The sequence below is a fragment of the Neopsephotus bourkii genome, unplaced genomic scaffold (assembly GCF_033783945.1).
Source record: "Neopsephotus bourkii isolate Nb327-2 ecotype Australia unplaced genomic scaffold, CSIRO-AGI_Nbou_v1 NB_1792, whole genome shotgun sequence".
In the NCBI taxonomy this organism is placed as follows: domain Eukaryota; kingdom Metazoa; phylum Chordata; class Aves; order Psittaciformes; family Psittacidae; genus Neopsephotus; species Neopsephotus bourkii.
Window position 1 is genome coordinate 7609863 of NW_026902266.1, and position 25543 is coordinate 7635405.

The following is a 25543-nucleotide window of genomic DNA, read 5'->3' on the forward strand; positions in this document are numbered from 1 at the left end:
AGAGCAAGGAAGAGGTCATGGTCCTATAGCTTGTCTCACAAATGCAAAGTGCTATGTAATCACTAGGCTTCTGCAAGGAGTTATTTCCTGGGTTGGAAAGGGCTCTAGCACAATAAATATACATCAGAGTTTTACTCAGACCTGTAAAAAGGACAGGAGGAAGACAGTGTTCATGACAGGCAGTCTCTGTAGAGATTACCAAAGGGCACAGCCATAGGTCAGCTGCCCCACTCAGGAGAAAGGTCTGCAGTGGCACATAGAGCAAGAGGAAGCAGTGACTGGCAGAATTCTGGGAAATACCAGAAACTGGCAGCCTGTGTAGCTGGCAGAAAGATTTCCTTCCATCTGCCAATTTTTTTGTTCTCGTCTCCCTGCTCACAACAGAAATGCATAGATGGTATTCAGCATATAAAACTTCAGTGGAATCACTTTCAATTACTATTTAAGTCTCCAAAATTAAACCATATAATCAAAATGAAATAACACCAAGCTAATTTCTGACTTGTACTACAAAACGTTACAATAGCTGAGTCTGCTCTAATGAATGAATGGAATCACCTGCCTAATGTAAACTAGCAGGTGTGTTTATGACTGGGGACCTCTGTCAAGGGCAGCAAAAAAGGGAGTGGCTGGACAACTTACATTGTACAGAAGTCCCATCTACCATGATCTCCTACAACACATCGTGCCACCTGTAAGAACTGACACCTTAAGAAACTTATCAGCAAAAGAAAGGTTCTGTGACAGCACTTGCAAAACTGCTGATACTTTAAGAGCAACAAAATTTCCCCATCAGAGGATTGTCTTTTCTAGAGTCACAGAAGACCACTCAAATCCCGAAGTGGCAGATACCCATTAAAGAAGGAGCACATTAAAAGGTTAAAATTAAATATGTGGAAATTTTTCTCAAAATGACAAGGCCTCCTTTTGCCTTTCTTCTGACATTGCGAATTGGGGAGTGGGTACAGCTTGAATGCTGGGCTTTTATAATGTAATTTGCTTATCCTCCCCAAGGAATATAAATAATAATATGGAGAAACAATGCAAAACTACAGGTGTCTCCCAAGCATGATACACGTCAACTATATGAGAAAAGGACCATTTATGGACATCCTAGGAAAGTAATGAGAGTCTTCAGGGCCATTTAAGTCTTGCTCCAGTGCAGAGATTGCCCCTAAAGGTGATGTAGAGACATCTTGTATTAATTTCACACATGGTACTGATGCATAGACTGTCTTCATAGTAATCTACATTTGGCAGTATTGTAATAAAGTGGGAGAAGCAGTTATTTGAACAATAATAACTGCCCTGTTTTACATATAACCAGTATTCTCCTGCACAAATACCTGCTTTAAGCTAAATGTCTCTTGCTTTTTACAAAGGTATGCAAATAATGTCAGGAAGCAAAAAGTAAGAGGTGAGATTGAATCATATCCACCACTTAGAGACCAAGGTCAGCAAGGTATCCTGGATCTCCTCTCAGGTCCTATTTACTGTGCTCAAACTGCTGTGGTTAAATTGGGATGGTTTCAAGCACCTTGGCAGTAACACCTAGCAATTGAAGGCTAGGAAGACATCTGCCTGGGAAGAAAACAAAAGCTGACATCAAAGAATTATCAATTCACATTCCAGCTAGCATGGCTGAACTCCCTGGCTCTGAATTTACATCCCTGCACTTGCAATTCTAATGCCTGGTGATGTGCTCTGATCTTTGTTCATTTACTTGTCCTGTCTGACTGGAAATGATGTTTTCACAACAACCTGCTATTTACTGTGGCACCACAGCCCTAAACATCCTTTAAAACATGCTGAGGCTTAGCTGGCCAAATTCTTATGCTGGCCTTTTAACTCTCAGTGACAGCTGATTGCCTGGCTTCCATACATCCTTTTCAAAAATACCAGGTTCTGGTTTTCAATAGCATCTTTATAGATAACTATTAAAAAAAAAAAAAAAACCAAACAAAAGACCCCAAAACAACAAAACCAAAACCCCAAACTTCCTGCTACCTATCTCTTGAACAGTCAGTGCTATACAGCTTCCTGAAGGTACGGGGAAAAGCTCTTGTGCTCACTGAAATCTAGTAAATGAATTCATAAGCTACAAATCAAATAATGAAGTATTCCTATTGCTCTTCCTCTATATTCTAATACTATCCACTTGCATAAGAACAAAAATGATACTCCAGCAGACTGCTTTTTGGATTAATAGTTTCCATGTGTGGTGCTTCCACCTGCAATTCCTCAGTTAAACAACAGGTTGCTCCAAACAGACTTCTGTTCCCCATGAAAACAAGAATCCAAATGGCAAGGAAGCCACATCAACAACTAACAATAAACCTTGTGTGGAGTATAGAGCACTTTTAAAACTGATGTTTTAGATCCAACCTGCTTCAATAGGTGCTCACCAGCAATAGTTCAAGTTAATTTTACAGCTGACAGCTTAAAAAGTTAAAATAATCTGTTCTTTTAAAATGGAAAACTTCCATTTTCCTAAATATCCTGAACTTCTCAAAGCACATATAAACAGATTCATGCTGTTGCAGGAGCTTTGCAGGATATGAAAACAAGCAATCATTTGTTACTTCCTATACTTGAATTGCTGCAGAGTAGGGTAACTCCAAAGCGAGTGAGCACAGAAAGGCTGTGGCTCTACAGACTATATTCTCTGCCAAGGTGATGTGGGCTTGTTCTCATTTTTAGCCCCCATAATTGATGGGCTAAGGAGCTGTACCTGTCACTTCTGTTGCTAGTTGGTAGATTAAGCACGTAACTCCTTTCAAGTATATACTATATATGGTCCTACAGCAGTACAGCTACTTAAATTAACTGTGTCACTGTAAAAACATGCATTTTTGGCAAGAAGCAACTTAACAGTGGCCAGGGAGAGAGAAAACCATTAGAGAATAGGGTGAGGGGGAAGCATATCAAGGGCATGGCAGAAAATTACTGGCTTATTTCTCCACAAAACTCATACTGCCAAGTGATACCAAAACCAGGAAATAAAGATTTGAAAGCAGCTGATCAGGAACAAACCAAACAATTCAGAACACCACCATGAAAGCAGCAACTCAAAAGCAGGAAAAGACATAAAACTAGGGGATTTTTTCTGGCTGAGGGGGCATTGCTGCTGTTGCACCATCAGCCTGAGTAGAGGTAGGACTCAGTCTGTGGCTGCAAGCACTGCAGAAGTGGTCATAAACACATTGCATGGATTTTCTGGCAGACTACTGTCATATTCCACAAATCAGACAGTGCTGAGGATTTCTGCTAGGACTAATCTCTTCACTTCCAGTCACTGGCTTCCTTGCTCTAACGCACTCTGAAACACTCAGCAACTGACACGGGAAAAATCATTGTCACGAGAATACTCGCCATGCCTATCTATCACAGGAATTTGACCAGCCTCTCCTGGGTCACAGGCAGGTGGGTGTCTTGTAGTTTCAAGGTGGTATGTCCTTTTGAGAGGTTTATAATCCCTGCAGCTCAGAAAAACAGGAGATAATGGAAAATGTGCTTGTGCTTCTTAGCGATTATCAGAGGGAATCAGAATGGAGCATTTGCACAATTAATTCATTTCCTATATCCAGCATACTTAATTAATCTAGGGGAAAAAAACTGATTATGTTTCTTTTTTAGAACTCGATCTTGCCTTTATTATTAGTATATGGGTTTGTGAAGTAAACACAATCCTTTTTTTAATTATTTGTCCCAGCACCAGTCTTACCTAGTCTATTAGTTCTGATTCTATAGGAAGTATCTAACTCAAGGATGCAACAATTCTTTGTCTAAAGTTAAAACCACAAATGTGTTCATCTCAGTAACTAAGTTATTCTGCTTAATTATCAAAACTTCTATTTGCTTTTTTCCTTCTGAAGGGGTCCTCAGGCTTTAACTTATCCAAGTCTTGAATACACAAGGATTAATTTTGATTGCTGTCTATATGCTTATTGAATGTTTTGATTTCCTAAACTAGCCTTATAGTTAAGACAGATCATTTAGATTTTTCCTTACTGAATTTAAGATAGGAAGGTAAATATTCTACTTAGTTTGGTGCAGTAGTTTTTCCTTTTCTTATAGGAACTGTGCTTTATGGTGTGTTTTACTGGAGTTTGGGACACTATACAAGCACAGACTGAGATGAAGCTTAAGGCATAAATAGGCAAAAGAAAAAGAGTAGCTACAGGAGAAAAACAGAAGACATGAGAAATTTATTTAGCTATCAGTAGTGGTGCTACTACTTTCTAGAGGGTATTTGACAAGTAGATTCCCTAATTTCTCTCCCTTTGTTCCTCAGCCCTCTTTTTCTGGACAGCAAAGACTGCTATATATAACCTATTAATTCTGTAACTCATGTGGCCTGTATTCCTTCGTGGTATCCCACTAACTACAAAACACGCTTTAGCCATGCAAGCTTTACTGCCTCATCTGTCCTCTGGCAGAATAAGCTGGAAGACAGCTGTTAGCCAACAGATAACCTTTCTCTCAGGATGCCCTGCCAGTCCCCATTCCCTCCCCAGACAATTATCAGTTAGACACTATTTTCTAAGAGACAACTCTCGGCCAGTAAAGCTAGTAAGAAAGTAGAAGCTGCCTAAATGAAATGCAAAGTCTGATCTTGCTTCCATCCAACTATAAATAATTGTAGTAATTTAAATTTACCTGATTTAATTTTGCTTTAAGTGCAGCACCACCACCTTTAACAGTTTGACTGTCAACCTCACGGCATTGGTTTTCTCCTTGCAGACGGCCCTACGTTTGCATCACAAGCAGGAAAGACTCACAGCTTTTCTTGAAAATTAAATATGATTGGATCCCTCCTGACTGCAGGATTAAGCCTGGAAACATGATCCAAGAGCCTCCTAAAGGAGCATAACCCAGAAGGGCTGGGTTGTTTCGTTTGGGGTTTTTTGTTTTGGTTTTGGGTTGGGTTTTTTTTGTCATTGTTGTTTGTGAGGGGGAGGGCAAGAATACATGATTTTTAAGTTTGTCTAGTGATCTCTGAACACCTGGCAGAGCCAGAATGAAAGTCTGTCTTTTAAGGAGCTTGTGACATTTTAGAGGCCATGGATTGTCATTCAGTCCTTTATCATCTTTACCTTGGATTGCAAATGGACATTCAAGATGCATAAGGTAAAGAAGAAGCACCTTGAATTCCTACGTTCCTGCCACTGCTAAAGCCATTTAATGTCTGAATCTTTGACCCTACAGGCCTGGCCTGGCCAGACAGTGCTGTTTGGACAAGGAAATTATGCCCAGGTGCTTTTAATTATTGGGCAAGTAGTTTTCCAGAAATAGCTTGCTGGCGGTTTGCCAGATCTATGTCTTCCAACAGGAAAAGCAAAATGTGAGTGACCAGCACTTCATAACAGACCACAGAAGTCTCCCTCCAACTAGAGCAGGATGCTGGAAAGACTGTGCTGTCCTCTCACCTCTTTTACAAACCCCTGGGCTAGCTCATAAGCAGAATTATCTCACATACCTTAGCAAATTGCTATAGGGAGATTCTTAGAGCTACGTCACACTGCAGGAGACATTTAAGTGCTGAAGAAATCTCCTGAGTTGTAATAGATAAATGTTCCATGGGAGCTTGTGAGAGTAGAGCAAATAAGGAACTGGTACTATGCAAACCCTTGGGTACTGCCAAAAGACACCAGCCCCACCCAGTTGCCTACAAGTGGCAAAAGTGGGCACACCTGAAACTAATTGAGAAGGAAGGTTAGTGGATATATATGTCTGCTGTCTTTTATTCCCTTCTTCAGCATTTACTCTTCTTCATATTCAATATGGCTAATGGCAGATTTGCCTGAACTTCAGAAGAACTACTTTTTAGTTACATGGCAGTGTGCTTACTGATGGCACAGGCATAGAAGCATCTCATGTATTGTAACCTTTCCCAGGCTCCAAAGATAACTCTTTAGGAAGTATTTCACCTTTCTCTTCCTTGATCTATACCTGCAGATGTCTTACAGGAGGCAGAACCTCAGGTGCAAATCCAGTACAAAAAAATAAGTATTCCCTAATAAGTCTAAGCATGACACACATGGGGGTGCAAGAAAGCATGTTTTCTGGGTTCTGCCATCTATGCACAATACTCTGGCAGGAAGAAAATGAGACGGAGAATGTTACAGTGAATAAACAGAATTTCATTCTTTGTAGTAACTGCCAAGCAGCTCATGGCTCCAATTCTCCCTTTGCAGCCTTGTTCCCTACTGACATGGCATCTGTGCTCAGTCTTTCAGCATTGAAAGTTTCTTATTTCTGGAACCTGTAACCAGACTACATGACAAAAGATACATTCTTATTAGTGCTTTATTTCCAAGCTTGGCAATTGTTAGAAGACATAAGGAGGACTTGTTTAACATGGATTGTGGGCTGAAATAAGAAAACGGCATACTTTGCTGAGATATTACTACTTTATTCTTCATTCCAGTGATGGCTAGGGATTACCTGGAACAAAGTTCCTTTGCTGGTAAAGTGCTATACAAATACGTCAGATAACATTTGCAATAAGGAGGTGATGGATAAAGTAGGAGACACAGGGAATGGAAGTTTTTTTACAGATGGCACAGTAAACTATTAAGTAGCTTGCCCAATGTTGCAGAACAAAATTGTGTGACAGCCAGAAACTGAGACTATGTCTGCTGAGTCATAAAACATGAGTTTACTCATCTGCATTTCTTCCCATTGCATAAATGCCAAAAGAGCTTTGTTGTGATATAATACATATAAGTTGTTTAAATGTAACTGAACTCAGTAAGCAGAGAGTGATTTCATTAGCTTTAAGAAGACCTTTGTCTTACAGAGGGTGGAAAATAAACTACTTATTTGCAAGAAAGGCAGTGGCCTAGTTTTCTGGGTCACTGCTGGGCAGTGTCACCATTGTGCTTGGTTCCAACAGGGAGATGACTCACTAGGGTGGACACTGTGGCACTGCTGTTGGTCTCTCTTTGCACATCTGACTTCCTTGCTTTGGACAATTTTTATAGCTGTACCCATCCTCCACAGTTCTTCAGCTCATTCAAAGTTTCCATAGCCAAACTCAAGTCTGAAGGGAGCTATATGAAAATAATGCCCATCTGCTACAGGTACAGGTAGATGCCAAGGGAGGCTTGCAGCTAAATGGTGATGTCCTTGCAATTTACAGCAAAGAGAGAAGGGAAGAGGGAAAGGAGGGAATTCCACTGCAGACTGAATCAGGAATTTCTCTTTTGGAAACTAGTTGTGAAAAACTGAAGGATCATCTTGCTTCCTCTTCACAGGAGGTCAGGCAAGGCAGAGAGCTGGCATTAGCCCCAGCCAGCTGAAATTAGCAAGAATTAGCAAAAATTACAGTGTCCAGAAGTAACCTTTATAAAAATTAAGATCTGGCGCTAAAATAATGCAATAAAGAGCTTCCCAGGAGGATTGTGGAAACATCAGTGCTGTCCCATTACACAGCCCTTTGCATCTGCCTAAAAAGCAAACAAATAGCTAATTCAGTCACTAAAGAGATCTGATGCTTTCCATGGGGGCTTTGGGAAGTGATCGGGGGGCATGACACAGGATGGTAAAGAAAGAAATAAAAGGCAGGGCAGAGGGTCCCACTGTGTAGGAAAAAGCTTCCAGTTGGCGGGTGTTTGTTTGCCCTGACTGTCAGTCTCTGCTCTGGCAGATAACTCACAGCTATTCAATTTGCAGCATTTAAGCAGTTTGTTGAAGGAAATGTGACTGCATCTGGGCTTGGAGTGTAACACACAAACTGATGCTGTGTTACATTGCTGTCATAAACTACTTCCTAAAAATGTAAGAATATGCCTCTCTGGCATTGCCTAGGCTAGGTTTTTGCTAAACCTTTCCCACCAGTCCACATCAGTTCTGATGGAGAGATAGCAGTAACATGGACTCTTGAGCAAAACGGACTTTGCACTGGAATGTTAAAGGTCTGACTCTACAGGGAAGGGTTTTTAGAAGGCCTAAATGCAGTAGGAGCTCGGATAGCACTGAGTTTGCACATTGCAGAAGGAAAACCTGTAACTCAAAATCAATATATAAGTTTCTAGAAAAGTAATTTTACTGTTCTCATCTGAAATGAGATTTACACATGTCCAGAACTTATGAAAAAGCAATATATTCCTCTGTGGGAGGCTAAACCTAAACATTTATCAATATAACTTTCAACATTCCCATTTATAAAATGTTGACCTTCCTCTTAAATACTGTTTTACTAACTGATTTTTCTCGTTCTCTAGAAGTTGTAATTGCAATGCTTTCTAACTACACCAATAGGTGGGGTGTGAAAATGAAGACTATGTAAAAACAAAACTAGGAAAAAAAATCTTGAAAATTTGGGTCTGTTTGGGTGGTTCCTGCAATTTATCTTTTCATAAAATGGCCTCTTTTGCCTGCGGAAATATTTAAATGCTCTTAGTTTTGGAGTGTTGTCCAATGAAAATTTCTGAAGGTTATTTTCTTGCATTTGAGAACAGAAACATGTCCGCTCCATGCTCCCCTGCCCACAGCTGTTAAAAGATATGTAAAAGCACAGAAAAAAAGCCCAGCCCAAAACATCAGTTATTAAACTTCCGCCTTCCTCTTGTTTTGCAATAACAGTTCAGAAGCACGCACAGTTAACTTTTCATCACGAAAACTATTCTCATCTAGGTTGCTAATACACCCATAGAACTGATAAGCTAAGAATATTTCCTGAATCTTTTTTTTTTTTTAATTTCCACTTAGTATATATTTTCATGCCAAACAAAAGTGTGTTCTCTACCCACTTTGAATTCACACCCGAGACACATTGCCTGCAGAAAGGCAGAGTTCAGGAGGCTTATCTTCATGTCTATTTTTTCCTATCTAATGCTTTTGCTGGTTAAAGAAAGTTGTTCAAGACTCTGATCAGAGTGCTCTGAAAGAACTTTTATTAGTAACAACCAAGGCTAATAGGCCAAGGCAAGCACAAAACCAGGAGGTTTCTTCTTTTAACATCAGGATTCCTAAACAAAAGGATCTATAGATCCCCTAAACCATAATGCAGAGCACTCAGCCTTCTATATTTTGCCTACTAAAGCTTCTCTAACTTCCCACCAGGAAAATGATGCCAGGCTGACTTAATAAAGCACCCCGAAAAAGGGTTCAGCTCTTACAAAACCTGGAAATTCTACCACTATTTTTAATCCTCTTATAAATATTAATAATATTCTCTGACTTTCTGTTGACAATATTCTGTTTCATCTTCCTCTGTGAGTTTTTACAGAATTAGCATTATATAGATCCTTACTACATAAGCACACTTCGGTGATGGCAGGAAAAGAATTTTGAGCACCTGAACACAGACACCCATACTACTTGTCACAGGACCCTGAGATGACCTCAGTGAGTGGGAGCTGTGTTTCTGCCCAAGGGGCAACTCTGCTGCTCTTCAGTCTCATTGCTAATGTTGGCCTTCCTTGAGTAAACTGTCCCCATGTTGACTCCCTGCATTTAAGCATCAAGCCAGCTAGCCCTGCTAGCCCATGCACAATGTTGTGCTACCTCAGTGCTGAATTGCTTGGGATTTAAGAAGTTTGGTAGGACTGGCCACAGTAGAACCCAACCAGGTGAATAATGACAGTTCCATGGCAGGAGCTTGTGTTATGCAGGAAGTGAGACCAGATATCAGATCTCCTGTTAGTCCATTATCCTGTAGATGACAGTGGCAAGTAGCAGATGCCCAGGGAATAAAAAAGAGTAAGAGCATGCTAAGCATAATAATAATGCTTTCCCAGGGTCTCTCCAACAGGTTTTCTCCAGCATCCAACAATTTGCAGCTCAAGGCTCTAGGATGTAATGATACAAGAATCTGTAGTGCATCTATACAGTTAGGCCCTGACATTGATGCTTTTTGTGGGAAAGAACACAATTCATCAAGAACCAAATTACAGATATTTCTTTCTTCAAAAGTTAATTCAGACTTATAAACACCACAATCGCTTTATGAAAGCCTGGAGAATTTTATGGAAAAAAATTAAAAAGCAATAAAGAGGGTCTCAGATTCCCTTATTTGCACCCCACCCTTTTGGTCCTGTTGAGCTAAATTAGTATCAGTGATATGGAAAACTGCAAACTAAGTGAACCTATGCCAGTGGTACAGTCAGTCATCCTGTCTTAGCTAAACCTTTTTCAGAGAAGCAAGAGGAAGGACTAGGAAGACCTTTGTAATGTGCACAAGTATATCAAGTTCTTTTATGGCCTGCTGACTGGAAGCCCTACACATGTTTCAGTTGATAAGGCGATCACAAGGTTTTCATTCTCATCTGAATAGAATATTTAATCTCTGGAGCATTAAATCCCATGTGCTAAATTAAATTTCCTGCAAGCTCGGCAAACAGTCTTGATACATTGAACTGCATTGTACATGCTTTCCTTTCATCACAGGATGCATTCTATCTCATCATCAACAGCCAAGAGGAGAAACACCCCTCAGACCAGGGAGCCAAGTCTGCTTCGGCACAAGTATTGATATGCTGTGTTCAGTGAGCTGTGGTATTCAAACTGCCATCAAACAGTAGTCCGTTGGGGTGGGATTCAGATGACCAAGCAGAGGTACCTGCAAGTGAGGGCACTATGTCTGAACCAGACACTGCAGGCTCTTTTAGCTGTTCACCAAGATAAAAGACTAGTTGGTTGGCACAGTGCAGCTCATCTCATGCAAGCAGCTGGGCAGACAGCATCCTAAAAGTGCCTTTTTCTTTGTGCTGATTTTTAAGGCTGTGCAGAGAATTAGCTCAGGTGTAGACAAGCCACACTGCAAATCTCTGATCAGGAAGGAAGAATATGAATTTTAGTTCCCTCCCAATTCTAAGCCAATAACAGTTTTTGCTATGGGGGTTTGGGAAGGCTTTTCTACGCCCCCTGCTGTAAATCAGTCATCTGTGAGTGTACCTCAGAATGCTTCATACTTATAGGCTAAATTTTGCATCTTGATCAAGAGTTGCCTAAAGCAGAGAAAGCTGGTTATATTTTTATTTTACAGGAACAGAAGGAAGAGGAGGAGAACTAATGGCACTATTGAAAAAACAGAGGACTTTTTCACATCATAAATTCTCAACAAGTTTAAAATATTGCATTTTGGTAAAGCACACCAAATACTTGTGCTGCTTTTGTAAACAAAGTTCAAACTGTTTTAAATCTTTGTTAAATTTTCCTTATTTACACTTTTACTAAATAAGAATGGGTGACAGTTGTGGTTAAGAAGATTTTAAAGAAACAAAAGTTCTATGTATGCTACAGCATCCATACAGTACAAAGTACAAGGTAGACTGGGGGAGCAATACACAGTGGAAAAAAAAATTTGTTAGGTGACAGAAATTTAGATGTGTTTTGCTCAGCTCTATTCAGAGCTCAGTCCTTTCCCAGCTTTTCTTGCACATCTAGAATTCATAGCATTTTCAAGATTTCCTGGCACAGGTTCAGAAGTATAGGGTGTTAAGCTATTAAAAGCAACTTAAAAAATCCACTTTTTTTTTGTTATAGCAGTGAAATGTCACAGGAAGTTGAGTTTGACCTACAAACCTCAACTTCTCAGTACCCCAAACTCTAGCCTTACTTGATCAGGGTAACTGAACATGCCTGAAAAAAAAAAGCGTAATTTGCTATAAAAAGGAATTAAATGTGTATAAACAGAAACTAGGTTTTGGCAGGCTATCTTTTTTTCTAATCCTTCAGTATTTCCCCAATTACTACACAGCCCAATCATTCTACATAAGTTGTTTTTATTAACACTACAAGAGGCCATCTGTCTACAAATACCCAGTCAAATAATAGAAACCAACACAAAAATAATCAAATTCAGCTACTGACAGATCTAAAAGATTTGTGTGCAGAATAAATATTTACTTTTTAGGCATTTCAATAACATTCTGGGAATTTTCCAAGCATTTATCATTTTAGAGTGGCAGGGAACTGTAACAATTCTTTCTCCACCCATTTCAAGAATTTTTACTTTCAATCACCAAATATGATGTAACATTATGCCTTTCCAATCTGCATCACCCTGTTATCACACCTCTAAAATACTGTGCATGCTGTGAATGTTACAGCTTATAGAAAATACAACCGCACATTCTGATCCATAAAATTCTGCCTCTCTTAGAGGTGTCTATTCTGAAAGATCTGAGTTCGTCCTCAAACTATGGGTGTAGCAATGGGCAGGTCTCCTGGATGGGTCCCCTGAATCAGTTTAGATGGATTTGCTTTAGTAATCTAAACTAAAATACTTGGCATAGTCAGTTTCTGTTGAGAACTATTTTAGATTTGTTTTTAAACACACCAATGTGCACAGAAGATTCCTTTTAACCTTCCGTTTGAAATCAGCATTGTTTGTCATATTCAATATTCCCGTTGAAAAGGAAGGAGAAGAGGAATTAAAATGGGGAGGCTGCATAGAACTAACATACTGGTCATCATTAGCAAATATAGCAACTTATACTGTGCTGTTATTTTCTGCTATCCAAAGTTTCCATGGGAACAGAAGAGATTGAAAAGATTAACTATGAGTTGCAATACATCTCTGAGCAATGAACATAATGAAATTTGTGCAAGTGTGGAAGAGAATGGTTTCCCTTTCTGTTCAACAGTCTAGGGCATTACAGCAATCCACTAGTGTGGAGCTATTTTTCAGCTAGTCCTCAGCTTCCGCATTTCACCACTGCTCATCCAGATGCCTGAGAGAGAGGATTTCACACTTACCCTATGAAAGAAATACCCTGGTAGTTACAGTGCCTCCCAGGGAAGGCTGTTGCTGCACTGTATGGCTTTGCCACGTGTAGGCTAAAGCCTCCAGCCTGTTAGTAGAGCAGTTACTCGTGTCTGGCCCTGATGCTGGGAGGTAAAAATTCAGAAATGCTGCAGGCACATATGATCACTCTGTTTATATTGATTTACACTGACTTTCCTCAGAGCCTCAGAACTGAATTTGCCTCAGAGGCCATAATGATTCTAATCGGGAATTGTAGATTTTAAATTATGTGTCAAAAAAAAAAAAAAAACAAACCAAAAAATGCCACAAAAAACCCCACCAAACAAACCAGCTGATCACAATGAAAACAAATTTAAATATGATGGAGAAAGATCAAGAGAGTTTTATGGAAATGGACTAGATTGCCTCTTGAATTAGTACCTCTTCTTGAACACACAGATACTTTAAATAAAAACCTGTCCTTCTTATAAAATCTTGCCTTCAAAATGTATCATAGGATATATAGTTCTTAAGAGAATGAAATATATAGGAAGAATATCTTTTCATAACCACCTTATATAGTAGAGTTATGATATACTGAGAACACAGTAATTAAAAAGGTACACATACAGGAGGTTTATATAAAAAAATTGACATAAATGTTTGCATTGTGGTCCAAAGTATTACCATGACTGCTTAGGGAACTAAAACATTTCACCAGGGATAACTACAGCAGCCAAAAATCTACTATTATGTAATAGCTGAAAAGAAAGAGGGAGAGGGAAAAAAACCCCAACCAACACTGCATCTCCTCATGGTCCCTGGGGTATCTATCCAGAGCAGATGTTAGGAGGGAAGGATGTGCTTCTACAGCCTGCTGAACGAAAAATGACACAAGGACTACACATTTTGCAACAGGGTTAAATAAAGAGGTATCAGAAATGCTGAGGAGTTCATGCTTAGGGAAGGCAATGGGAAGGACGGAAACTTTGGTGCTCTCACCTTCAGAAAATGAGGGGCCAGTTCCTGACTGTGATGTCTGGTAAATCAGCTCATCTCTTTTTTGTGCCTTGGATGCCCATATGATGGCTTAAGCCAAATAGCAGTTTTGCATCGAGAGGCATATTAAAAAAGGAATCATTAATTTTAAAATCAAATAGTATACTTGCATCTATCTTGCAGATAAAACAGTGCATTTGGAAAACAGCTCTTCAACAATGAAAACTACACTAATAAAACATATTCCCCTTCCTGCATAAGCTACAATGTTACAAGGCACTTACCACCCACATAACCGTGGCCATATTCAGTAGCATTTGTTTTTTTCTGCTGGCTCACTGTGGTGAACACAGTATGACTTCAGAGCACAGAACGTACCTGCAATAGAGAAACATTCTTCAGCTGTTAAACCCACACACCATTTTGCTGGGCCTGAGAAGAGGGTGGACAAGTAGCAGGAGAGTTAATGTCAGGAAATAATAATAACACTAATACTTCACTAATTACTCTTTTCCTCTGCACTCGATCAAAAGTGAGATTAGGACTGCAGCTAACCAAAAAATAAACCCCCAGAATTTATGTTGAGAATAAGAGGATACATCTGTTTCCCGTCTTAGCCAGATCTACTCACCCTTGCCATCAGAATAGCTACACCGAGATGCAAAGTTCTGAAGATTAAAGCTGAGGGTCACTATTTTTACCCAGAGGAGCTCAAGAATATGCGTAAATGTAGTTCATTATGTCATCTCTGCCTGTGACAGTACAGAAGTACTGCCAAACAGGGAAACTCCTAATTGTTAAAAGCTCATCTGAGTGAATGCAAGTGAGAGATTAAGGAAATACCTGGCCCAAAACTGCGTTTTACTTCATTTCTGGAAGTCAAAAAGACAAGCTTACTATGGATTTAACTAAGCACAGCACTGACATTTAGCTTAGTCAGGACTTCGCCTGTATGTCCAATGTGTCTCAGTTCCTACATTGTATTTTAGAGCTGGGAAAGAGATATTTAGAAAATGAACTCCTTCACTGAGTTTTTCTTTTACATACTTCCAGTTTTGGCCTGTCGGCAGGATTTTTAAAAGATGAAATTTGCTACAAAAACTATCAGAATGGGAATACCTGGTCAAACTGACAACTGACTGCCATCTGTTCACTGCTCACTCGTGTGTTTGGAGTCTCCTTTGTGCTAAGTTCTGCATGTATGCATAGCAAATGAGAAAGTGCCTGCCCCAGATAGCTCAGAATAGATGGAACAAAGATTTGCCCAAGACTGCAAGGTGTACACAGTAGAACTGGTTCTCTCATTTCAAATCCAATTCCAATTCGTCTTTCTTTCTGAAATGGATTGGAAACTGTCCTAGCCCTGTAAGGAAAACAGGTCTGTATCGCTAACACACACAGCAGTTTAGCAGTCTGTGGCTAAACACAGGAGGATGTACAGATGCTGTGAACGCAAAGGCTAAATTGTTATTTAAGTTGAATTAAAATGAAAATTTTGCTACAGCCTTCACTGTTCAGAGTGGTAACAGCAGAAGTAATCACTTTGTTTCACAGACTTTTCTCCCTGTGAAGCCTCCTATCCTAGAGAAAGTAATGGTTTGGTTTTTGCCATCCTTTTTCTGTCTTCCCAAATATAAATCCCAACTTACTGTCCTTCTAGAAACCTTCTATCTTCAAAATGCCTGAGCCAGGTTTCTACAAATCTACAATTTACAAAAGAAAAATATCTTTGGAACCCTTTTCAGCTGTCTTGTTTGTCTTTTTGTGCCCAGAGTATCTCAAGACCTGGTTGGGAGATCTCAGCAGACAGGGAGAAAGGGAGAAAAGATGCCTGCTCAGATAAACAGCCTGCTCCTCCTCTTCACTGGTCCCTTGCCCAAAAGATTGGATAACATCACAGAATCTATGCTGTAGAAGATTTTCATGTTATCTTAAAATCACACTCATAGAATGATTAGGGTTAGAAAGGACCTTAAGATCATACATGGGCAGGGAATTCTCACACTAGACCATGTCGCCTGAGGCTCTGTCCAACCTGGCTTTGAACACTGCCAGGGATGGGGCATTTACTACTTCTCTGGGCAACCTGTTCAAGTTCCTCTCTACTCTTACAGTAAAGTTCTTCCTTATATCTAACCTGGACTTCCCCTGTTTAGATCAATTACCCCTTGTTCTATTGCTACAATCTTGAACCATTAACCTACAGCATGTGGTATTACTGTACTCCTAACCCAGGCATTCAGCTAGATGGAACATATCTGCACTCAAGTATATGCCTGGATTACTAGTATATTGGAGCCCCAGAACCAGGGAGGTGCAGAAGGCCAGAGGAGCAACGTGTAGGAATTGCACATATTCGTGCAGCAATTCCTTCTGTAGCAAGAAAACAGCAAAAGGTATCATGTGCCTAAGGAGACAGGTCTGTGTTTGTTCTACTTATCTGCAATGAGGTCTGCTTCTCAAAGTCCCTCCATACTGGAACACAGAGGAGGTCAAAGCTACTAATGCAAGCCAGGTGCCGTGGCGATTATCATGCAGCTGCTCTATGCTATGTCTGCAATAACATATCACCACCAATTCTGACCCCAGGAGATCCTCACACAGAGCTCTTTTACCACAACTTTGCAAGGAATTAGTTTTTGGACCAAAAGACACTTAATTATAATGTAAATTAAGAACTATGGAAGATGATGCCTAGGTTTTTGACAGCATGATTCGCAGTGGTTACTTTTGTCCTTTTAATGAAAGCGATGCAATTAAGGAAATCACAGTCGGATAGAGTTTGCTTGCAGAAGGAAAAAGAACTGCAGTCACTGAAGCACGTAACAGAGATATGGAAAATCAGCACTCCTCCACAGTTCATGCAATGAACCGTTCACAGTGCCAGCTTTGAACTATTCCACAGTGCATTTTGAATAACACATTACTTATATGCCTCAAATAAAACATAGGAATCTTAACATGACACTGATTCAACTTTGTAAGTGTTCAACTCATAAATATTCTTAATCAAACAAATGCATCCAGATTAAGATTATTTTTTGCCTAGGATTTTTTTTTAAGTCTCAAATTTCAATTGTAATGGAAGGTATTATATGTGCAGTTTCTAATATTACTGCTTAGCCTGCAATGAGATGATGTTATTGTTAAACTGAAGGAATTCCTGTTCCGTGGTGTTGTTTTTGGCTGATCCAGTATTGTGTGTTAACTTCATGTGATGCATTTTCTCTAGAACCAATTTCCTTCAATTCATCAGCAGAGATTCAAGCGGCTCTGCTAAGAGTTTGTGACATTTTTTTGGAAGTAGCTATGAACATGCCAATGAAAAGTTAACAGATTGTCAGGAACGCTCCCTTGGGAATGACGTTTCTAATTTTTCTTTATTCTTTATCTTTTGTTTATCCTCTTTTCCCTTTCAAGACTGTATCTTTCCAGCCCAGCAAAATTGTTCTGTGGAGCTCTCTACTTATGACACAGTCCTAGAGAGCTGCAGAAGAATCCAGATCATGGAAGAACAATCTAATTATCTGCTAGAATGGAGGCCTGGAGCAACAAAGATTCAAGAGCAAACCCACAGTTAGTGGTTACTGTAGACTCTGTTCCTAGCTTTCTCAGCCTCATTGGATGACTACTGCCAATTGATTACAATCAGGTATTTCAGACCCAGCCACAGACATCAACAGTTTATCAGCGGTGCAATCAGTGCAGACCACCAGCGGGTCACCTAAGGAATTGTCTTTAAACAAAAACATTTTCCTGTTTCACACAGCACCGAAGCAGCCAACACAGAGTAAAACTGGTATGAACTCTGATGGAGTCATCTGGATCATGACAACAGTATAGCATTAACTATTTAGTCAGTGGGAAGGGGCATGTGATTGTAACATAGCTAAGTCATCAGTCTTGGTGATTACAGGTAAGAAAACAGTATACTCAGCCAAGCAGTAGAGAAAAATGGATTAAAATAATATGATGCCGGTAAAGACAGGTAGTGACAAATTCTTTTGCTTTCAAGCAAAAGAACACTTGCTATTTATTTTCCTCTGAAGTTCTTTGTATTTTATAGAAACGGACCATTTTGAACAATTCTCACTGGCTCAATACATGTGCCCATCCAAGCCTCCCTAAGCCAGAGGGGACTATTAGGAAGAAAAAAACAACAATTAATGAATGACCCTTGTCATATAGCCCTGTTCAAACATACACGTTCCTCAATAAGCACAGTAAACTGCAGCTTTGAATTGGATACAGAAAGAAATACCCCCCGCCCGCCCCCCAAGTTAGATTTAGCTCAGCCATGAAAGCTGCTCTCTTTAATGTGGCAACAACTGGAATACAAGAGCTTCACATTCCCCTTTTATATGTTTAACCTTTGACTAAAAGGTTAAACACTTCCCTCACAACTGACTCACATCAGGAAATGCAAGAACTATACTCTCCAGATAAAGCCTAGCTAGCCGCAAAATGCAGTGTCAGCATCTGAAAAAACAAGTAAATCCTGGTAAAACAAGGATTCCTTGTGCAGTTCCTAGTACTGATACAGGGACAGGAAGTGGGTCAGCAAAGGGTCTTTTCCAGACAGAAGAAAGCTGAAACGGTGATGGGAGCAATAAGGAAGTTCAGGGCAGGGGAAGAATTGGCTCCAATTTGAAAGATCTCACTGACATCTATTTTAAATGCATTGATGTATTAAAATCTCCCTAGCAACATAGCAGGAAAGTTTACAAAATATTAAATGGAATATCTGTGAAAGCTTTCCGTGTTTTCTGTTCTTTGCCTTGCAGATATTTTAGGGCCAGATTCTCATCTGGTGTCAATACACCTAATTCCCTTCACTTGGCTGATGAACATGTGCTCAGGTTTGACTGAATGTGTTAGTTTATTCATCAGAAGATGGTGGCCAAACTCTGGAACTATAGCAGCTCCAAGCAAAGTAAATCAAACCTGCAAGTACTTAGCGATTCTGAAATTCAGGCCTGAGGACCATACAGTGCCACTGATTCTTAGTACCCTAACTGCCTAGAGATGTACTTCAGGTTAAATACAGGTCCTGTGAGGCAGGGCAGAGGTCTTGCAGAGCGCAGAGGAATGAAGGCTGCAGGAAACAGGTAAGTGCCGAGCACTGACCTCCACACAGGATAAAGCAGAAAGAAACTGACCTCCACACAGGATAAAGCAGAGGTGAGTCTAAGGGTGACCTCAGAGGTGACCTGTTGGAAGGGACAACTCATACAAGTAAGAGTGAGCCCACAGGGCCCATCATAGGAAGACCCAGGAGTGCAGTTCCTCTACCCAGAGTATGTTGGGGAATAGGAAGAGAAATCACTGTGAACATGGCAATCAACATCTGGAAGTTAGGTCTTTCTTCATCCATAGACACACCATGGCTGATATGACAGCAAAGCAAGAGAGATCCTGAGAAGGTCTTGGTGGGCTTAGATGCTGCTATTCCCCTTTTCCACAGCATACTCTGGGAAGGATAGGTAAATGTAGGAAGTGAAGAAGCAAGCACTCTTTTCAGGAGCAGATGCTCTCTGAGGTGACCCCTAAGTTCTGAACTTATCATCTGCCTCAACTTGCTCCTGCCCCTCCAGCCCCCACTGCTCTGATCAGCCTTCTTCCTTCTACATTTTTGGCTCATTCTTCTCTGGCAGGAGAAAGCCCACCAGAAAAAGTCATAGGCTCTAGGACTTCTTGCTCTTCCAGGCTTCCTAGCTGCTGCATCTTCCCCTGTTGCTAGCGACCAAGCCACGCTGTTGCTCTGCTCATCCCTCTCATGACATCATATGGCCTCATGCTTTTGGTGGTTGGCAGCAGGGAGAAAGACACAGGAGCATTCTCTTGCCTAAAGCACACATTTTAGGGTAGAAGGGTGAGCTGGCACCTCCGCTTGGCCCAGGACAGAAAAGCTCTTGCAAACCACAGCACAGTGTAAGAAGCTTAGGAAATAATTGTGGCCAAGTTCCCTGTTCCTTTCTGCACAATAAGGCAATTTTGAAACTCTCTGTAGCACAGCACAGCATGGGATGGTGTCAGGGTGTTGTCCAGAAGCATTCCCTTCAAGACAATGTGCAGAGAGGATGTGTTCCAGGATTCAGAAGGAACAGAGATGCTTGTCACGGCAGCAAAACTCCTTCAGATGAGTTTGTGTGGACGCAGGCTTTGCAGCACATTAGGGCATAAAAATAGAGACTTCTCTGTATTTAGCCTGGAAATAAGTGATCCTAAACCATGAAATAAAATCATAAAATAAAATCAGATCGGTAGGTGTGATCTGTCTGTCATGTATAGAGAGTGACAACACTCTACTACCTGCTGTCCTGAAGGCCTGGTTCCTGCTTCCTTCATTGTATGTACAGCATAGCAAAGGGTAAATCCTAACTCTAGAACCTTTGGGGACTTCCATGATCAAGAACAGATTCATTTTAAGGAAAACAGACACTGGCCCTTACTTAGTGATTCAATTTCCCTCCAACACCAAAGCAAAATAAAAAGAAACTCCTCTGCATTTGAAGAGTATTCAAAAAAAACCCAAAAAACCAAACAAAAAAAAAAAAAGCCAAAATTTTCTTGGACACTGGGATAAAGAGAGTGAAGAGGTATTTCCAATGCACTGACCTACAGCACGTTGTACTGCACAGTGCTAGCAGGGGATGCAGCCACCACCTCAGTGTGCCCCCGAGGAGACCCACCCATGCAGTAAACTATGGGGTTATGCCAGGTTTACAAATGGCAGTGAGGACTCTGGCAACCAGCACATTTCAAAATCATCAGACACTCATGTTCCAGCGTTTTAGTATCAACCGTGGTCATCCTGCCCCTCTCACAAGAAACCTTTCAAGCCGATATTTTACATCAAACCCACAGCATTTGCTACAGAAATTGTCATAGAAACACTGCATTTTCTGCAGCTTGGTATGTGTTGATAACAGGCACCAGGTGGCGATGTAATTTCAAGATTAGTAGCGGTACCACAAAATCATGTTGTAGTAGAAGTGTTAAAATTATTTTCTAGACACTTTCATATATCATTATTGATTCAAAATGAAAATTGTATCACTTTCTAGCATGTTAAAGCTGACATACACTGACTCTCTGATCCTCTGTAACTGGATAAATTTAACCTTTAAAAGACTAAAAGGAAGGTTACCTCAATGTGGAATAATCAACAGCTTTCAGTAGGAGATTTTGCAATAGATCCTGAGTGAGTTTGCTCATATTTTTGTACATGCATGTGCATTTCAAAGAGCAGGAATAATTTATGGATAAGCAGACTGAACTCCTGCCCTGCTCATGGAAATGGCAGACACTGTGCATCACTGTACTTTTGCAATGACTCTCCAACTGGGGGAGAAGGGGGGGGCGGGGGGAAGAAGTGGGCAGAACAGGCATGTAAAGGCTGACTCAGTGAACAAATGTTCACCTAGTGGAACAAACAGAAGAAAGTAATAAGACATTAACGAACATCCCAGCTTGCTGACTGGAATAGCTGGCACCAAGTGCTCAGACCTGTAGCACTAATGAGCTCCCTAATTCAGGATCAGGAGCAAACAAACCTCAGGCCTGTTTTTTCTCTCATCAGGAGTAGCACATTAAAGTCAGCAGAGCTATTCTGACATACATTCCTATATCTGGATGCCAGATGGGAAATAAGTAGCACATTTTTAAGAGTGAGAGTGACTAACCATTGGAACAGACTATCAGGGAAAGCAGCAGATTCTCTGTCTTCTGAGCTCAAACTGGATGTCTGCTTTGTGCAGGCTTTTAGTGAGACACACAAAGCTCTCTGAAAGGACAGGAGTCTATGGTCTGTGATTAGAGAACATACTATTCAATCAGGCTCTTAATTTAATTAATCTGTAACAGCCAGAGCAAATGCAGGGAGAATTTGGCCCTGTATTATTTTTTCTCCAGTGGGTGCATAAACCAAGCTTCTGGTGGTGTAAATACTTGCAGTGCAGGATTCATAGGTTCTTTTTTTTAGTAACTCTGCTGCTGGTATAATCACAGTTTGAAATTCACATTAGCTCATCTAAATTGGTTATAACACAAGTGAATTAGTTTCCTTTCTGGAATGAGTACCTTTGCTCTGCATTGTGATTTTGGATAACCAAGATCAAGCCTAACTTACAGACAAAATCTGTGACTCCAACACTTTGAATTTACTACTGCATTTTTGCTGGTAAATCCCACTTAAGATTCAAGCTAACTTGCAAGAGATGGACACGTATCATACAGGTAGAATTTGCCTCTCTCTGCAACAAAGTACAACCTTCGAACTTCAAAATAAATAACAGTGATATCAAAGATTCATTTGTATGTAATCTCTTCCAGACAGTAAAGCCTGTGAGATAGTTTAAAATCATTTCTCATCAAAAAGACATATTTCTCTCCAAACAACTAATAGAGTATTTAGTTTGTCTGTGTGTCCTCAAACACATACATTTACCTCTAATGAACTGGGCTACAAGAGTATCCAGTGAAGATGGATCCATGCTACTGTAACTGGCAATTGGCAAAACCAATTTGGAAAACTTCATCACCTGACTTCTGTAACAAGTTCTAGATGATTCAGCTTTTGAGAACTGGGCTAGATTGTGCCTATGCTTTGATTTCTTTTAACAACAATGAACATGCCTCCACCCATAAAGTCTGCACTCATTCAATTAATTTTGATAGTCTAGTACATGCAAGAGCTAAGATACCTCTAAATGGGGATGTTTCGTATTTGGTGTTTCATTATTCATTCAGCATTCATTGCAATGCGTCTCATCTTGATTAATGCAGTGGATATTCCCATGGATATCCCTTCAATTAACACTGTGTTTTAATTCATGACTGGTGTAACTAATTGAAATAATGCTTCCTTTTCCAATCATGTAATCTACACATTACAAAAGTATATAACAGTGTTTTGTCTGCTCATTAGTAAGTTTCATAAAGAGAATAGACCAGAACTCTGTTTCTTGAGATAAAGGAGATGAAAAGCTTATTTTCTTCTGCTGTTTAAATATGTAGATGGCTATGAATAATTTGTGAATTTCCTGTACACATATGTGCCCATCTCCAAACATCACTGCACATAAAAAAGGAACAATCCTGTTCAGAAAGCAGTGATTCAGAACAGTCCCAAGACACCTCCCTGGACTGTATGGAGGAGAACACAGCAAACTAGCTCTTTGTGGCTGTCCATCAACAAGCTCCTTTTTCAGTCACTGTGCCATTCTCCTCTAGTGTAAGCCCACTGAAACGATTTGAGATCTCTGCTGCCTTCCTCCTTCAGAGCTCAACGTAAAAGACAATTTTTGCTGCTCCCAGGCAGAAAAGCCTGAATCCCCAAAAGACTGGCTGCAGTAGAATGGGCCAGCCCTGCCTGGCTTATCAATGCCAGAACAGGGCCCAGCCTGCGCAGTACTGGTGTTCAGGTAAAGCTGACTCCTTCTAAAACCCCAGCTTTGGGTCCCAAGGCATTAGTGCTTTTCCAGATTTTGAGGTCAGATACAAATCTACATAATACATATCTTTTGGGGATTAAGTTATGTTTCACAGTCAATATGGTGAATAAGACTTTTTTTTTTTTTTGTCCCTGTTTTACATACTGCTGCAGAAAATGGACTCTTGCTATTCTCATAATTTTAAATCATGAATACACATTGGCAGTTTTTTGGGTCACTGCCCTTTTTCTTGAACAGTGTGTTTTGTTCTGCATCAAACAATAAACCAAACTAAGCACTTCCTCACAGTACTCTTCTAGTTCTTCATCTCCCTTTCATTTAATAGGATTTTAACACATTATTTCAAACCAATTATTGCACTGCATCAAAGTTAAATGGTACATTCCCTGGGGTAGACAGATACTTGTTCTCTCTTCAGTTAGTAGTGCACTTTGTAAAGCACAAACAACAGCTATTTCAGTAGACCTAAGCTTAAGCTGTGTTCTGGAAAAATATATTACCAAGTAGTAATAAGCACAGCTGTATGGGTTTTTTTGGGGTTAGGTGGTAGGAGATCATAAATTAATTCACTCTCCAGGATTCAAATCCTGAATGAACACAGATAATATGAATATCTACCACTGGGGACATTAGAATATATACTAATTTTTCACTGCCTCTATTTTAGGGACAAAGTCAACTTCCTATTACACTAACATAAATTCATAGTAAGAGCACTGATATTGGTGTTCTTGCACTGAGGTATACCCTTGTATATCAAATTCAAGTATGGTCCCTCATCCAAAGGTGAAAGGCATGATATGAAAAAATGCTGATTATTTCTTAACAGTGGAGTGCCTGCAGTGTCATTATCACCTGAGCAAGTATGTGTTCTCAAACTTTTGAGGATCATCTACGAACAAAGTTTTAAAATATATTTTAAGATGGGAGTTTAAAAAATTGAAATCCCAAATTAAGCATGCATTGGTTTTTAGTAGTTCTCCTCACTACTCTCAGAAATTTGCTCAAAATGCAGGAGAAAAGCACTGCCCTGCTCTGTAGCCCTCCAGATGCACTACTATGGGCTAGCCAACTGGCAAACCACTGACATGGGGATTCCAGCAGTCAGATCCTACTGCACCCCCTACCATGACCTGCCCCTCTCCTAACCTCTGTCTCTGATGTCTCTATCCTGCTTCCTGCACCTTATATTTAAACTTCAAGCTGGGAAAGCACTACTGTTTACAGCAGTTTTGAAAATAAGTCTCGAGAAGGGATTGAATGAAGCCTGTGTGGAAACACTTTCTGAGGACTGATGAGTGTATATAAATATATAAAGGGGGAGTGTCACGAGGATGGAGCCAGGCTCTTCTCAGTGGCAAACAATGAAAGGACAAGGGGAAATGGGTACAAATTGGAACACAAGAGGTTCCACTTAAACCTGAGAAGAAACTTCTTCTCAGTGAGGGTGACGGAACACTGGAACAGGCTGCCCAGGGAGGTTGTGGAATCTCCTTCTTTGGAGACATTCAAGACCTGCCTGGACACGTTCCTGTGTAACCTTATCTAGGTGTTCCTGCTCCGGCAGGGGGATTGGACTAGATGATCTTTTGAGGTCCCTTCCAATACCTACCATACTGATACTGTGATACTGTGAGTGTATGTTTTCTGAGCACAGTCTGTTTGGCCGGGGCCTGCCTCCATGGGTCATGGCCAAGCTCTAGCTATGCTGGCAAAGCCCCTTGCAGATGCTTGTCATACAAAGACTAAAGAAGTTTCTCTGAAAACATTGCTACACCAGAGTGCCATCCTCCTTTCCTCCCCACACCTCCAGCTAGCAACTACTCTAGCCAAATAATGCAGTACAAGCCTCATGTCAATCTATCTGCTTCTTCCTATAAGCACAACAGCAGTCAGTTACAGCTTTTCCCTATTGATGCAACAGTGATAAGTTGTGCTCAGAGACCTAAGTAGGCATCTGATTACAGGAGGAAATAGACAACTCGGTACCACACCTAACAGGTGTGAGTGATGGCACAGCCAATGCACAGCCACCCTCCCCAGTGCAGCTGCTCCACTTTGGACTCAAACTGAAATCTTTGGCATGTTGCTGTTGAAAGTCCAAATTGAGCTGTTAATTAAAGACTCTGTGTTATGCTCCAAAAAATTAACCTCAACAAGGAAACTCATCTCTCTGTTCTCTGTTCTCCTCCCACCTTGCCCTATCTTCATGCCTTTGGCTCCTTATGTGAAGTTAGCACCTAAGTCATCCTCTGCAATAATCTAAGGGGGTCATTTTTCTTCTGTAATGTTTTTAATTCTTTTTTGGAACTGTCCTTACCATTTTGCAGACAAGTTCCCAGCCCCAAGAGAACAGCGCATGCCTGCAGTGGGTGTTATGTGAATGGAAATT

General features: G+C 40.4%; 1 protein-coding gene and 1 long non-coding RNA gene across 2 annotated transcripts in view; one reads left to right on the top strand and one right to left on the bottom strand.

Moving 5' to 3' along the window:
- The window catches only part of PTPN5 (protein tyrosine phosphatase non-receptor type 5), a 307304-nt gene that overhangs the window by 174496 nt on the left and 107265 nt on the right, over window positions 1-25543 (top strand). The gene's annotated exons all lie outside the window — the stretch shown is intronic.
- The window catches only part of LOC133226586 (uncharacterized), a 36924-nt gene continuing 25067 nt past the window's right edge, over window positions 13687-25543 (bottom strand). The window contains exon 4 of the long non-coding RNA XR_009729571.1: window positions 13687-14128. This is a non-coding gene — a long non-coding RNA (uncharacterized LOC133226586). The remainder of the gene's footprint in view (window positions 14129-25543) is intronic.